Source organism: Neophocaena asiaeorientalis, unplaced genomic scaffold (genome assembly GCF_003031525.2).
Source record: "Neophocaena asiaeorientalis asiaeorientalis breed wild unplaced genomic scaffold, Neophocaena_asiaeorientalis_V1.1 scaffold232, whole genome shotgun sequence".
Taxonomy (NCBI): Eukaryota; Metazoa; Chordata; class Mammalia; order Artiodactyla; family Phocoenidae; genus Neophocaena; species Neophocaena asiaeorientalis.
In genome coordinates this window covers 2,933,792-2,950,155 of record NW_020175672.1, presented here as the reverse complement: position 1 = coordinate 2,950,155, position 16,364 = coordinate 2,933,792, and the positions used below count along the sequence as shown (strand labels likewise).

Below are 16,364 nucleotides of genomic sequence, written 5' to 3'. Positions count from 1 at the left end.
TCTGTGTCTTTACTCCTGTCCTGCCCCAAGGTTCTTCAGAACCATTTTTTTTATATATATTCCATACATACATGTTAGCATGCGGTATTTGTTTTTCTCTTTCTGACTTACTTCACTGTATGACAGTCTCTACGTCCAACCACCTCACTAAAAGAAGAAGTAAAACTGTCACTGTCTGCAGATGACATGGTACTATACCTAGAGAATCATAAAGATGCTACCAGAATACTACTAGAGCTAATCAATGAATTTGGTAAAGTAGCAGGATACCAAATTAATGCCCAGAAATTTCTTGCATTCCTATACACTAACGATGAAAAATCTGAAAGAGAAATTAAGGAAACACTCCCATTTACCACTGCAACAGAAAGAATAAAATACCTAGGAATAAACCTACCAAAGGAGACAAAAGACCTGTATGCAGAAAACTATAAGACACTGATGAAAGAAATTAAAGATGATACAAACAGATGGAGAGATATACTATGTACTTGGATTGGAAGAATCAACACTGTGAAAATGACTATATTACCCAAAGCGATCTACAGATTCAGTGCAATCCCTATCACACTACCAATGGCATTTTTCACAGAACTAGAACAAAAAATTTTACAATTTGTATGGAAACACAAAAGACCCCGAATAGCCAAAGCAATCTTGAGAAAACCAACTCTTAACAGGATCAAGTTCTTCTACCAGTATTCTATCGGCCAGCCAAAAGGAAAATTAACCATCAACAAGAACCTCTTTAGGTTTTATCCACAATGTCCAACAATCAATAGAAATTTGAAAGACGTGCTAAATATCAGAAATACATAACCTAAAGGAAATAAAATGAAATGAACTAAATGAAACAGAATGACTAAAATGAAATAAAACAGACACTGGAAATACATATTGCAGTTGACAGACAGGGACTTTAACCATGATTAATATGCTTGAGAAAATAAACAGAAAACATCAAGTGGATGAAAAGTTAGAAAATTTCAATGGTAGGTTTAACTCTAAAAAAAAAGAATCAAATAGATATTCTAGAAATTAAAAATGAAATATCTGAAATTAATAATTGGATTGACTTAAAAACAAACTGAACACAGTAAGAGAGGATTAGGGAAGAGGACACAAATCTAAAAATATATCAAAACTAAAATACAGGAAGAAAAGAGAATGGTAGTAACAAAAGAAATACGTGGAACACAGTTAATAGTCCTAAATTAATGATACTCTAGTCCCATGGAGAGAGGAGGAAAGAATGGGAAAAAGCAATATTTGAGGAGATAGTAGCTACAAGTTTCCCTACATTGATGAGATGCATCAACTCAATGGTTTAAGAAACTCTGTTAACTCTAAGGAAATATGCAAAGATAACTGTATCTTGCTAGTTCATATTAAACTTCTGGAAAAAGAAAATAAGACAGTGAAATGAAGCCAAGCCAGACCATTAAAAAAAAATTCTCTTCAAAGGAACAGGAATAAAATGATCCTTGACTTGTCAATGAAAACTATGGAAACCAAAAGATAAGAAATGGCATCTTTAAAATATTTAAAGAAAGAATATAAAAGCCCATCTTCTCTTCTATAAGTCTATACCTAGCAAATACCCTTCAAAAATGAAGGAAATATAAGGATATTTTCGGAAACACACAATCTGCATCTTTGTCACCAGCTGCCTTGCAGTAAGTGTCATAGCTAGTTCTTCAGGTTGAAGGAATATGATACTAAATAGAAGCTAGGAGTCACTGAAAAGAACTAAGAGCACCAAGAAGGGTAATGATGCAGGTAAAATAAATGCATATTGTTGTTTAAAACAATAAAAATAATGTCCTGAGGGGTTTATAATATATACGAAGCAAAACAGGAAAGGGTAAAATGTACTTAAATCCTTCTAAGGTGCTTGACTTTTGTGGAAGTAGTTAAAGGATTAAGTTAAGGTAGACTGTAATAAGTCAAGGACGCATATTGTAATCTCTAGGGTAACCATTAAAAGAATAATAAAAATGATACCTAAAACGCTGATAGAGGAGAAAAATTGAATAATTATTCATACTTGATAGTTTTTCCATTTAAATAGATGAACAGTGGAAATACTTCACTGGTTTAATTGAGTAACCTGTAAAATAGTTTGTTCTTTTCTCTAATAAAAGAGCATTAAACTTCAGTAAAATTTTATACCAAAATTTTAACTGAAGCTATTTAAATCTTTTAAAGGAATTCATTTAAAATATTTTATTTTCTATTACAGCAAAGTGATCACCCTAATAATTGCACATACGTTTATAATTAAATATTACATTAAATGTGCATATTAAACTATATCTATATGCCTGAAAAAATATCAAATATAACTGAAAGATCTGGCATCATGTTTGTTTACACCCCTCTGAGGGGAAAAGTGGACTACAATAGCTTTAAGAGCTATTCACTTTCTTTTGTAGTGGACTACAGATGTACCTGGATAAACAGAAGGAGATGGCAAGTTAATAATGTTCAGCAGGATAGGGGAAAGCAAGGATGAATCCATTAACTATAAAATGGTCCGCTAACCCCAGTACTTAGTAGTAATATGAAACCATCATCAAATAAGTTTGCAATAACTAAGAAAAACATAAAATACTAAGAAGAAATAGCATGGTTCTGTGAAAAGGAAAAGTAAAATTAAATGCAAGGTTTATTTCAGTGAATTGTGCTCATTAATTTAACATTTCACAACTTAAAACCAAAGTTTACCAACCACAATGGTTTGAATATTGAAGAAAATTCATTTTGCTGAAATAAGTATTTTCATCCAAAATTAAAGATAGGGAAAAAAAATCTCACTTTGGGGCTCTAAATAGTAGTAGGACTTGGGATTTCAACTCAAAATAACTCTAACTTTCTTAAACATTTATTTTTCAAAGATTTTAAAAATCTTTAAAAGTCTCTCCAATATCAAAGGCAGTATAATCTTTCAATTCTGAACACAGTAGAGAATTACAGCTAATTGATCAAGCAGGAAAAAGTCTATTTAAAAGTAGTCAAATGAATCTCTTTTTGGAATTGGGATGAATAGGGAAATAAGCAAAGAATATTAAATTCATAACATGAAAATGAATACTAGTAAGTCTGGAAAGCAAGTCATAGGATGTTCAAATGGCTACTTATTATCAGAGAAGTTGACATGCAATGTATAGTTGAGAGAAACTACAGGGAAAGATTCAATACACAGGCCAGGAATGGCAATAAGCCCATCTTCATAATCCTCAAAACATTATAGGGTCGTATTTCTACCACCCTCTTTTCTAATTGGGGAAATTGAGCCTTAGAGAGATTTAATTCGTTATTCCAGTATCCACAGCAAGTGAAAGCACATCTGGGATCCCACCCAAGTCTTCTGAGGTCTGTCTATCTACTATGTGCAAGGGCAACCTTCACTTGGCAGAAACCATCTCGTCTTTTCCCAAATATTCTATTAAAAGAGAAACAATTCTAAGTTCCATGCACTAAGTGAAGTGAGAACAAAATTACTAAACAGCTATACCCTTCCAATTGTAAAAATATCACCTACATTCCCGGCTCCATCAATTCTGTTTCAGGTCTGTGAACAATGCATCCAATCTTTCCTATTCCACACCAGTTCACTTGCTTCCTTGTTTGTTTATTGAGCAAGTGGTGATTGGAGCTTAGATTCTTTTTTTATTATTATTATTTAATTTTATTTATTTCCTTTTTATGCAGCAGGCTCTTACTGGTTATCTATTTTATACATATTAGTGTACACATGTCAATCCCAATCTCCCAGTTCATCACACCACCACCACCCCCTCCTGCCACTTTCCCACCTTGGTGTCCATATGTTTGTTCTCTACATCTGTGTCTCTATTTCTGCCTTGCAAACCAGTTCATCTGTACAGTTTTTCTAGATTCCACATACATGAGTTAATATATGGTATTTGTTTTTCTCTTTCTGACTTACTTCACTCTGTATGACAGTCTCTAGATCCATCCACATCTCTACAAATGACCCAAATTCGTTCCTTTTCATGGCTGAGTAATATATGTACCACATCTTTATACATTCGCCTGTCAACGGGCATTTAGGTTGCTTCCATGACCTGGCTATTGTAAATAGTGCTGCAATGAACACTGGGGTGCATGTGTCTTTTTTGAATTATCGTTTCTCTGGGTATATGCCCAGTAATGGGATTGCTGGGTCATATGGTAATTCTATTTTTAGTTTTTTAAGGAACCTCCGTACTGTTCTCCATAGTGGCTGTATCAATTTACATTCTCACCAACAGTGCAAGAGGGTTCCCTTTTCTCCACACCCTCTCCAACATTTGTTGTTTGCAGATTTTCTGATGATGCCCATTCTAACTGGCGTGCAGTGATACGTCATTGTAGTTTTGATTTGCATTTCTCTAATAATTAGTGATGTTGAGCAGCTTTCCATGTGCTTTGTGGCCATCTGTATGCCTTCTTTGGAGAAATGTCTATTTAGGTCTTCCGCCCATTTTTTGATTGGGTTGTTATTGTTTTTAATAGTGAGCTGCTTGAGTTGTTCATGTATTTTGAAAATTAATCCTTTGTCCATTGATTCATTTGCAAATATTTTCTCCCATTCTGATGATTGTCTTTTCGTCTTGTTTGTAGTTTCCTTTGCTGTGAAAAGCTTTTAAGTTTTATTAGGTCCCATTTGTTTATGTTTTTATTTCCATTACTCTAGGAGGTGGGTCCAAAAAGACTTTGCTGTGATTTATGTCAAAGAATGTTCTTCCTATGTTTTACTCTATCTGGTCTTACATTTGGTCTTTAAGCCATTTTGAGTTTATTTTTGTGTATGGTGTTAGGGAGCGTTCTAATTTTATTCTTTACATATAGCTGTCCAGTTTTCCCAGCACCACTTATTGAAGAGACTGTCTTTTCTCCATTGTATATCCTTGCCTCCTTTGCCATAGATTAGTTGACCAGAGATGTGTGGTTTATCTCTGGTCTTTCTATTCTGTTCCACTGACCTATATTTCTGTTTTTGTGCTAGTACTGTATTGTCTTGATGACTGTAGCTTTGTAGTAGTCTGAAGTCAGGGAGTCTGATTTCTCCAGCTATGTTTTTTTCCCTCAAGACTGCTTTGGCTATTCAGGGTCTTTTGTGTCTCCATACAAATTTTAAGACATTTTGTTCTAGTTCTGTAAAAAAAAAAATGCCACTGGTAATTTGATATGGATTGCATTGAATCGGTAGATGGCTTTGGGCAGTATAGTCATTTTCACAATATTGATTCTTCCAATCCAAGAACATCGTATATCTCTCCATCTGTTTATGTGATCTTTGATTTCTTTCATCAGTGTCTTACAGTTTTCTGACTACAGGTGTTTTACCTCCTCCAGTAGGTTTATTCCTGGGAATTTTATTCTTTTTGTTGCAATGGTGAATGGGTTTGTTTCCTTAATTTCTCCTTCTGATCTTTTGTTGTTAGTGTATAGGAATGCAGGAGATTTCTGGGCATTAACTTTGTATCCTGCAACTTTTCCAAATTCATTGATTAGCTCTAGCAGTTTTCTGGTGGCGCCTTTAGGATTCTCTATGTATAGTATCATGTCATCTGCAAACAGTGACACTTTTACTTCTTCTTTTCCGACTTGGATTCCTTTTATTTCTTTTTCTTCTCTGGTTGCTGTGGCTAGGACTTCCAAAACTATGTTGAATAACAGTGGTGAGAGTGGACATACTTGTCTTATTCCTGATCTTAAAGGAAATGGTTTCAGTTTTTCACCATTGAGAATGATGTTTGCTGTGAGTTTGGCTTTTATAATATTGAGGTAGGAACCCTCTATGCCCACTTTCTGGAGAGTTTTTATCATAAATGGGTGTTGAATTTTGTCAAAAGCTTTTTCTGCATCTATTGAGATGATCATATGGTTCTTTTTTTTTTTTTGGTTCTTATTCTTCAATTTGTTAATATGGTGTATCACATTGATTGATATGCGCACGTTGAAGAATCCGTGAATCCCTGGGATAAATCCCACTCGATCATGGTGTATGATCCTTTTAATGTGTTGTTGGATTCTGTTTGCTAGTATTTTGTTGACGATTTTTGCATCTATATTCATCAGTGATACTGATCTGTAATTTTCTTCTTTTGTATTATCTCTGTCTGGTTTTGGTACCAGGGTGATGGTAGCCTTGTAGAATGTGTTTGGGAGTATTCCTTCCTCTGCAATTCTTTGGAAGATTTTGAAAAGGATAGGTGTTAGCTCTTCTCTAAATGTTTGATAGAATTCACCTGCGAAGCCATCTGGTCCTGGACTTTTGTTTGTTGGAAGATTTTTAATCAGTTTCAATTTCAGTGCTTGTGATTGGTCTGTTTATACTTTCTATTTCATTCTGGTTCAGTCTTAGAAGGTAGTGCTTTTCTAAGAATTTGTCCATTTCTTACAGGTTGTCCATTTCATTGGTATAGAGTTGCTTGTAGCAGTCTCTTATGATGTTTTTTATTTCTGCAGTGTCCATTGTAACTTCTCCTTTTTCATTTCTAATTTTATTGATTTGAGTCCTCTCCCTCACTTTCTTGATGAGTCTGGCTAAAGGTTTATCAATTTTGTTTATCTTCTCAAAGAACCAGCTTTTAGTTTTACTGATCTTTGCTATTGTTTTATTTCTATTTCATTTATTTCTGATCTGATCTTTATGATTTCTTTCCTTCTACTAAGTTTGGGTTTTGTTTGTTCTTCTTTCTCTAGTTCATTTTGGTGTAAGATTAGATTGTTTTTTGAGATTTTTGTTTCTTGAGGTAAGATTGTATTGCTATAAAATTCCTTCTTAGAACTGCTTTTGCTGCATCCCATAAGTTTTGGATCAGTGTGTTTTCATTGTCATTTGTCTCTAGGTATTTTTTGATTTCCTCTTTGATTTCTTCAATGATCTCTTGGTTATTTAGTAATGTATTGTTTAGCCTCCACGTGTCTGTGTTTTTTACATTTTTTCCCTTGTAACTGATTTCTAATGTCATAGTGTTGTGGTTGTAAAACATGCTTGATATGATTTCAGTTTTCTTAAATTTACCGAGGCTTGATTTGTGACCCAAGATGTGATCTATCCTGGAGGATGTTCCATGTGCACTTCAGAAGAACATGTAATCTGCTGTTTTTGGATGGAATTTTCTATAAATATCAATTAAATCTTTCTGGTCTATTGTGTCATTTAAAGCTTGTTTCCTTATTAATTTTCTGTCTGGATGATGTGTCCATCACTGTAAGTGAGGTGTTAATGTCCCCCACTATTACTGTGTTACTGTTGATTTTCTCTTTTAGAGAGGTTAGCAGTTGCCTTACATACTGAGGTGCTCCTATGTTGGGTGCACATATATTTATAATTGTTGTATCTTCTTCTTGGATTGATCCCTTGATCATTATGTAGTGTCCTTCTTTGTCTCTTTGAACAGTCTTTATTTTAAGGTATATTTTATCTGATATTAGAATTGCTACTCCAGCTTTCTTTTGATTTCCCTTTGCATTCCATCCCCTCACTTTCAGTCTGTATGTGTCCCTAGGTTTGAAGTGGGTCTCTTGTAGACAGTATATATATGGGTCTTGTTTTTGTATCCATTCAGCAAGCCTGTGTCTTTTGGTTGCAGAATTTAATCCATTCACATTTAAGATAATTATCAATATGTATGTATTACCATTTTCTTAATTGTTATGGGTTTGTTTTTGTAGGTCCTTCTCTTCTCTTGTGTTTCCCACTTAGAGAAGTTCCTTTAGCATTTTTTCGAGAGCTGGTTTGGTGGTGCTGAATTCTCTTAGTATTTGCTTGACTTTAAAGCTTTTGACTTCTCCGTGGAATCTAAATGAGATCCTTGCCAGGTAGAGTAATCTTGGTTGTAGGTTCTTCCCTTTCATCACTTTAAATATATCATGCCACTCCCTTCTGGCTTGTAGAGTTTCTGCTGAGAAATCAGCTGTTAACCTTATGAGAGTTCCCTTGTATATTATTTGTTGTTTTTCCCTTGTTGCTTTCCATAGTTTTTCTTTGTCTTTAATTTTTGTCAATTTGATTACTATGCGTCTCACTGTGTTTCTCCTTGGGTTTATCCTGTATGGGACTTTCTGTGCTTCCTGGACTTGGGTGGCTATTTCCTTTCCCATGTTAGGGAAGTTTTCAACTAAATCTCTTTGAATTTTTTCTCGGATCGTTTCTCTCTCTCTTCTCCTTCTGGGACCCCTATAATGCAAATGTTGTGGTGTTTAATGTTGTCCCAGAGGTCTCTTATGCTGTCTTCATTTCTTTTCATTCTTTTTTCTTTATTCTCTTCTGCAGCAGTGAATTCCACCATTCTGTCTTCCAGGTCACTTATCCGTTCTTCTGCCTCAGTTATTCTGTTATTGATTCTTTCTAGTGTATTTTTCATTTCAGTTATTGTGTTATTCACCTCTGTTTGTTTGTTCTTTAATTCTTCTAGATCTTGGTTAAACATTTCCTGCATCTTCCCGATCTTTGCCTCCATTCTTTTTCTGAGGTCCTGGATCATCTTCACTAACAATATTTTGAATTCTTTTTCAGGAAGGTTGCCTATCTCCACTTCATTTAGTTGTTTTTCTGGAGTTTTACCTTGTTCCTTCATCTGGTACATAGTCCTCTGCCTTTTCATTTTGTCTATCTTTCTCTGAATGTGGTTTTCGTTCCGCAGGCTGAAGAATGGTAGTTCTTCTTGCTTCTGCTGTCTGCCCTCTGGTGGATCTAGTGCTTAGCTTTTTGACTCAGGTTTTCAGCAGTGACCATGAAGGGAAGGAATTGAGAGAGAATGAAGGCCCATCTACCCTGCCTTCCTGCTGTATCAGTCACCTTCTTTTTTTCACCATTATTTTGGCAGAACCATTTACTTTATTCTGGTCATAAACTTTTTGGTGTATTTATTTTGACGTTCATAGGATGGTGTTCAGGGTTATCAGTAGCAATGCCTTTTACTCATCATGATGCAGTAGACTATCAGAATAAAAAGCATTCATTTCCTGTTTGCTTGCATTTCCATCCTCTGAAGGTTTTCTGGATGAAATTCTTGTAGTAGTGCTATACTATTTCTCAGAGCCCATTTTCGCTTTATGCCAGTGTAATTTATAAGCTCAGCTTAATTCCACTGTCTTTTCAGGATAATAAATGTTTTAAGAAAAACATGGTAATTCTAGGATAGTGTATAATTCTGCAAAATATTCTCCCATGAACCCCTGTGTCATTTACAGTGGCCATATCTGGCATTCTTCATCATGAGATTTCATGTCCAAGAAAATGAGATTGATATTAGTACAAACTGAAATATAACTGTGATTCACCATTATATCATATATACAGAGGCATTCTTTCTACTTTTTACATAATTTGTTTGTTTTTTAATTCATTTCCTGATGCTATTACCTTCCTAGTTTATATTTATTCACATTGGCAATGTAGCAGATGCTAAAGCAAGAGATGCCAGCCTCCCTGGCCCCCGACCCAGAGTCCCATTGTAAATATTGGAAGACACTATAGGCCAAAATGTGATCAAACCTTTGGGTTTAGTAAACTGTAAGAGCAAAATCATCCAACCACTTATTTTAAGTGAAGTACAATAGAAAATGTTTGTAGCAATTGTATAGTCATAAATTTATTATGAAAGTATTTCTAAGGATTATAATAAAACATAATATTTAAGAATATGTATATTTATTTTATTGAAAACAACCTTCACTCAAATGTTAATACCATTTAAAATTTCAAGATAATGGACTAAACATATAATACAATTTCTGCCTTCCCATTGGAGCTATAGAAATATTAGAAAATATTTATTAAAACTAATAAACGCATAATAATTCAAAAACACAACGTAAGAAATTGAGGGCTTCCCTGGTGGCGCAGTGGTTGAGAGTCCGCCTGCTGATGCAGGGGACACGGGTTCGTGCCCCGGTCCGGGAAGATCCCACATGCCGCGGAGGGGCTGGGCCCGTGAGCCATGGCCACTGAGCCTGCGCGTCCGGAGCCTGTGCTCCACAACAGGAGAGGCCACAACAGTGAGAGGCCCGCGTAGCGCAAAAGAAAAAAAAAAAGAATGAGTAAACAGAAAAAAAGTAAACAACAGGAAACCCAGGAGCAACATCAGGCCACTGAGATACATTGGGACACAGGGGTACAAAGCACAGAGGAGGGTGTAGAAGAGCATCCTCATCATCAGTGTCACCATCAGTACCACACGAGTTAACATTATGGAGCACCTACTATCTGCCTGGCTTGGCAGATGTTTCATCAATATTCAAACCATTGTGGTTGGTAAACTTTGGTTTTAAGTTGTGAAATGTTAAATTAATGAGCACAATTCACTGAAATAAACCTTGCATTTAATTTTACTTTTCCTTTTCACAGAACCATGCTATTTCTTCTTAGTATTTTATGTTTTTCTTAGTTATTGCAAACTTATTTGATGATGGTTTCATATTACTACTAAGTACTGGGGTTAGCGGACCATTTTATAGTTAATGGATTCATCCTTGCTTTCCCCTATCCTGCTGAACATTATTAACTTGCCATCTCCTTCTGTTTATCCAGGTACATCTGTAGTCCACTACAAAAGAAAGTGAATAGCTCTTAAAGCTATTGTAGTCCACTTTTCCCCTCAGAGGGGTGTAAACAAACATGATGCCAGATCTTTCAGTTATATTTGATATTTTTTCAGGCATACAGATATAGTTTAATATGCACATTTAATGTAATATTTAATTATAAATGCATGTGCAATTATTAGGGTGATCACTTTGCTCTAATAGAAAATAAAATATTTTAAATGAATTCATTTAAAAGATTTAAATAGCTTCAGTTAAAATTTTGGTATAAAACATCTCAAATAAACAACCTAACCTTACACCTAAAGCAATTAGAGAAAGAAGAACAAACAAAACCCAAAGTTAGCAGAAGGAAAGAAATCATAAAGATCAGATCAGAAATAAACGAAAAAGAAATGAGGAAACAATAGCAAAGATCAATAAAACCAAAAGCTGGTTCTTTCAGAAGATAAACAAAATTGATAAACCATTAGCCAGACTCATCAAGAAAAAACGGGAGAAGATTCAAATCAATAGAATTAGAAATGAAAAAGGAGAAGTAACAACTGACACTGCCGAAATACAAAGGATCATGAGATATTACTACAAGGATCTATATGCCAATAAAATGTACAACCTGGAAGAAATGGATAAATTCTCAGAAAAGCACAATCTTCTAAGACTGAACCAGGAAGAAACAGAAAATATAAACATACCAATCACAAGCTGAAATCGAAACTGTGATTAAAAATCTTCCAACAAACAAAAGTCCAGGACCAGATGGCTTCACAGGCAAATTCTATCAAACATTTAGAGAAGAGCTAACACTTATACTTCTCAAGCACTTCCAAAATATAGCAGAGGGAGGAACACTCCCAAACTCATTCTACGAGGCCACCATCACCCTGATACCAAAACCAGACAAAGATGTCTCACACACACACAGGAAAACTACAGGCCAATATCACTGATGAACATAGATGCAAAAATCCTCAACAAAATACTAGCAAACAGAATCCAACAGCACATTAAAGGGATTACACTCCATGGTCAAGTGGGGTTTATCCCAGGAATGTAAGAATTCTTCAATATATGCAAATCAATCAATATGATACACCATATTAACAAACTGAAGGAGAAAAACCATATGATCATCTCAATAGATGCAGAAAAAGCTTTTGACAAAATTCAACACACATTTATGATCAAAACCCTCAGAGAGTAGGCATAGAGGGAATTACCTCAACATAATAAAGGCCATATATGACAAACCCACAGCCAGCATCATTCTCAAAGGTGAAAAACTGAAAATTTCCACTAAGATCAGGAAGAAGACAAGGTTGCCCACTCTCACCACTATTATTCAACATAGTTTTGGAAGTTTTAGCCACAGCAGTCAGAGAAGAAAAGGAATCCAAATCGGAAAAGTAGTAAAGCTGTGACTGTCTGCAGATGACATGCTACCAGAAAACTAAAGGCCTCAGATCCTAAAGATGGTACCAGAAATTTACTAGAGCTAATCAATGAATTTGGTAAAGTAGCAGGATACAAAATTAATGCACAGAAATTTCTTGCATTCCTATATACTAGTGCTGAAAAATCTGAAAGAGAAATTAAGGAAACACTCCCATTTACCACTGCAACAGAAAGAATAAAATACCTAGGAATAAACCTACCAAAGGAGACAAAAGACCTGTATGCAGAAAACTATAAGACACTGATGAAAGAAATTAAAGATGATACAAACAGATGGAGAGACATACCATGTTCTTGGATTGGAAGAATCAACATTGTGAAAATGACTATGCTACCCAAAGCAATCTACAGATTCAAAGCAATCCCTATCAAACTACAAATGGCATTTTTCACAGAACTAGAACAAAAAAATTCACAATTTGTATGGGAACACAAAAGACCCCGAATAGCCAAAGCAATCTTGAGAAGGAAAAATGGGGCTGGAGGAATCATGCTCTGTGACTTCAGACTATATTACACAGCTACAGTAATCAAGACAGTATGGTGCTGGCACAAAAACAGAAATATAGATAAATGGAATAGGATAGAAAGCTCAGAGATAAACCCATGTACATATCAAACACCTTATGTTTGATAAAGGAGGCAAGAATATACAATGGAGAAAAGACAGCCTCTTCAATAAGTGGTGCTGGGAAAACTGGACAGCTACATGTAAAAGAATGAAATTAGAACACTCCCTAACACCATACACAAAAATAAACTCAAAATTGATCAAAGACCTAAATGTAAGGCCAGACACTATAAAACTCTTAGAGGAAAACATAGGCAGAACACTCTATGACATAATAGAGTATGTCATAATAAAAATACTATTAGAAACTGAGAAAAAAATATTGAGACGTGCCTAAAAGAATGAAGGAGAAGGAAAGCCACAATTGGAAGCCAAGATTAGAAGTATAAGCCAGTCATCATCAGAAAACCTACAAACAATAAATGCTGGAGAGGATGTGGAGAAAAGGGAACATTCTTGCACTGTTGGTGGGAATGTAAATTGATACAGCCATTGTGGAGAACAGTATGGAGCCTCCTTAGAAAACTAAAAATTGAACTACCATACGACACAGCAATCCCAGTACTGGGCATATACACTGGGAAAACCATAATTCAAAAAAAGTCATGTACCACAATGTTCATTGCAGCACTATTTACAATAGTCAGGACATGGAAGCAACCTAAGTGTCCATCAACAGATGAATAGATAAAGAAGATGTGGCACATATATGCAATGGAATATTACTCAACCATATAAATAAACGAAATTGAGCTATTTGTAATGAGGTGGATGGACCTAGAATCTGTCATACAGAGTGAAGTAAGTCAGAAAGAGAAAAACAAATACCGTATGCTAACACATACATATGGAATCTTAAAAAAAAATGGTTTTGATGGACCTAGGGGCAGGACAGGAATACACAGATGTAGAGAATGGACTTGAGGACACGGGGAGGGGGAAGGGTAAGCTGGGACGAAGTGACACAGTGGCATGGGCATATATACAGTACCAAATGTAAAATAGATAGCTAGTGGGAAGCAGCCGCATCTCACAGGGATATCTACTCAGTGCTTTGTGACCACCTAGAGGGGTGGGATAGGGAGGGTGGGAGGGAGACGCAAGAGGGAGGGGATATTGGGATATATGTATAGCTGATTCACTTTGTTATATAGCAGAAAGTAACACACCATTGTAAAGCAATTATACTCCAATAAAGATGTTAAAAAAAATAAAAAGAAATAAAATTACTATTAGAAACAAAAAAAAAATTGAGACGTGGCTAAAAGAATGAAGGAGAAGGAAAACCATAATTGTAAGCCAAGATTAGAAGTATAAGCCAGTTATCCTCAGAAAATCTGCAAACAAATGCTGGAGAGGGTGTGGAGAAAAGGGAACACTCTTGCACTGTTGGTGGGAATGTAAATTGATACAGCCACTAAGGAGAACAGTATGGAGGCTCCTTAAGAAACTAAAAATAGAACTACCATATGACCCAGCAATCCCACTGCTGGGCATATACCCAGAGAAACCATAATTCAAAAAGACACATGCACCCCAATGTTCACTGCAGCACTGTTTACAATAGCCAGGTCATGGAAGCAACCTAAATGCCCATCGACAGACAAATGGATAAGGAAGATGTGGTACATATATACAATGGAATATTAGTCAGCCATAAAAAGGAACGAAATTGGGTCATTTGTAGAGATGTGGATGGATCTACAGACTGTCATACAGAGTGAAGCAAGTCAGAAAGAGAAAACCAAATATTGTATATTAACACATATATGTGGAATCTAGAAAACCAGCACAGATGAACTGGTTTGCAAGGCAGAAATAGAGACACAGATGTAGAGAACAAACGTATGGACACAGGGGGGAAAGTGGCAGGGGGTGGTGGTGGTGGGATGAACTGGGAGATTGGGATTGACATATATATGCTAATATGTATAAAACAGATAACCAATAAGAACCTGCTGTACAAAAAATAAAATAAAATAAAATTCAAATTAAAAAAAAAAAGTTATAAGCCAGAAAGCAAAACTTACCTAGGAAAATATCAGGGAATCATTTCATAGAAAATAAACACACCATCAGAAATATTTACAAAAACAAAAGTACATAAAAGAAAGAAACTGACTCCCACTAAAAAGTTACTAGAAAATCATAAAAAGACATTCAAATAATCATTATAAATATCACAGAGATAAAGGGGTCACACGAAAGGAGAACAGTCATGAATATAAATCTCTTAGAGGTTTTGGGAAAGGCACTATTGAATAAAGTCAAACAGATGGCATGAAAAGCAAACAAGACCCTCGAAGAACGAATGGACGACGCAGAACCGAGGATTTTTTATAAGAAGTCTGCACGAATAAAGAGAGAATAAGAGAAACGCACAACAGATGTTAAGTTTCCAAATCCTTCTAAAAGGGGGTATAGAACGTGAAGATGTAGGTAAGAACACAGAAGAGACAAAACCTGATGCAATAACCGACTAGAATTTCTCAGAACTTACCATTCAGATCAGATATTGACGACTCTTGGACTGGGCACAGTGGTGGCGAAGGAGTCCTGTCCCGCGGCGCCTGGCTTCCTCGCCGTGGGCCACACGGCGGGGCCCTCATCCGAACAGGAAAAGCCGAGGCTCAGCCCGCACTGACCAGCACGCAGACTGATAGGAACCTCAGCCACTTCCCAGCCCCTGGCTGCCAGACCACCCATTCCAGCCGGGAAGTGCTGCAGAGCTGCTCCCTTTGCCACCAACCCGACATCCTGCAGGCCGGCCTGGCGGACATGGCTCCCGTGGTCACCGCGAGCACAGGCTGATGTCCGTGGGCGCCGGGGTCTCTCGGAGCACCTGGAGGAGCTGCCGCCCCAGACCCCGCGAGTGCTGCCGGTAGACTCATCCAACCTGCCCTGAGTAGCCTAGGAGGGGGCCGTGGTGGGGAAGCAGGGCCGCCACTCCAGGAGCAACAAGCCCCGGCTCCTGCGGACCCTAATGGGGGCCTGCGGGCCGGGGGAGGAGGTGCCCCAGGCCCCCGTGGACGTCCTCACCCGCCTCAGGAGCAGCGGCGTGGCCTCTGTGTGCGCCTCCTGAGGCCTTGGCCGAAGGTGCCATCGAGCTGAGCATGCCCAGTGGCCTGGCCCACCGCCTTGCTGCTTAGACCCTGGCGGACAGCCAGGATGCTTCTGCGGAAGCGGCAGCAGCCGGCTTAGCTACAGCACACGGCTCAGCTGCGGATCCATGCGCGCACGCTGTGCGGCACCGCCATCCACGAGCTCGACGTGCCGGAGCAGGGCGGGGCGAGCAGCAGGAAGAAGGGCGCAGGCGCTGGGGGTGGACCACGGCCCCCCCAAGTACCGCTCCCTCACCTCCTCCCTCCCTGACGCTTTCCCGAGGACTCAGGTTCTTTGCAGCCTGCAGGCCAGTGGAGGAGGTGCTTGAGGTCTGGGAGGATGAGTGGAGGACGGATCCTGGCCAGCAGGGAACACAGCTGGATATGATCTCCCTCCACAGACTCTAAGCTCCTGGTAAATGGCAGGTGGAGCTGGTCCTGACGACCCTTCCCTTGGTTAAGAGTCCTAGAGGGTCCCCTCGCCTGGCATCCAATTGACTGCAGGATTTGGTTCTTTAGCATACCCATGAAGGGACAAACAGACCAGGAAAGCCAGGAACTTGCGGCCCTAAGCAGGAACTTGGGTGGGGGCAGGCTGCCTGCAGCCCAGGGCTCATGGGGGCCTCCCTATCCTACGCAGGACCGAGTGCTGGAGACCCTTCCTTCCACCC

At 37.8% G+C, this 16,364-nt stretch overlaps 1 pseudogene; it reads left to right on the top strand.

Annotated features, from left to right (window-relative positions):
* The window catches only part of LOC112390761 (pyrroline-5-carboxylate reductase 3-like), a 40,018-nt pseudogene extending 24,225 nt beyond the window's left edge, over window positions 1-15,793 (top strand).
* The last annotated feature ends 571 nt before the right edge of the window (window positions 15,794-16,364 follow it).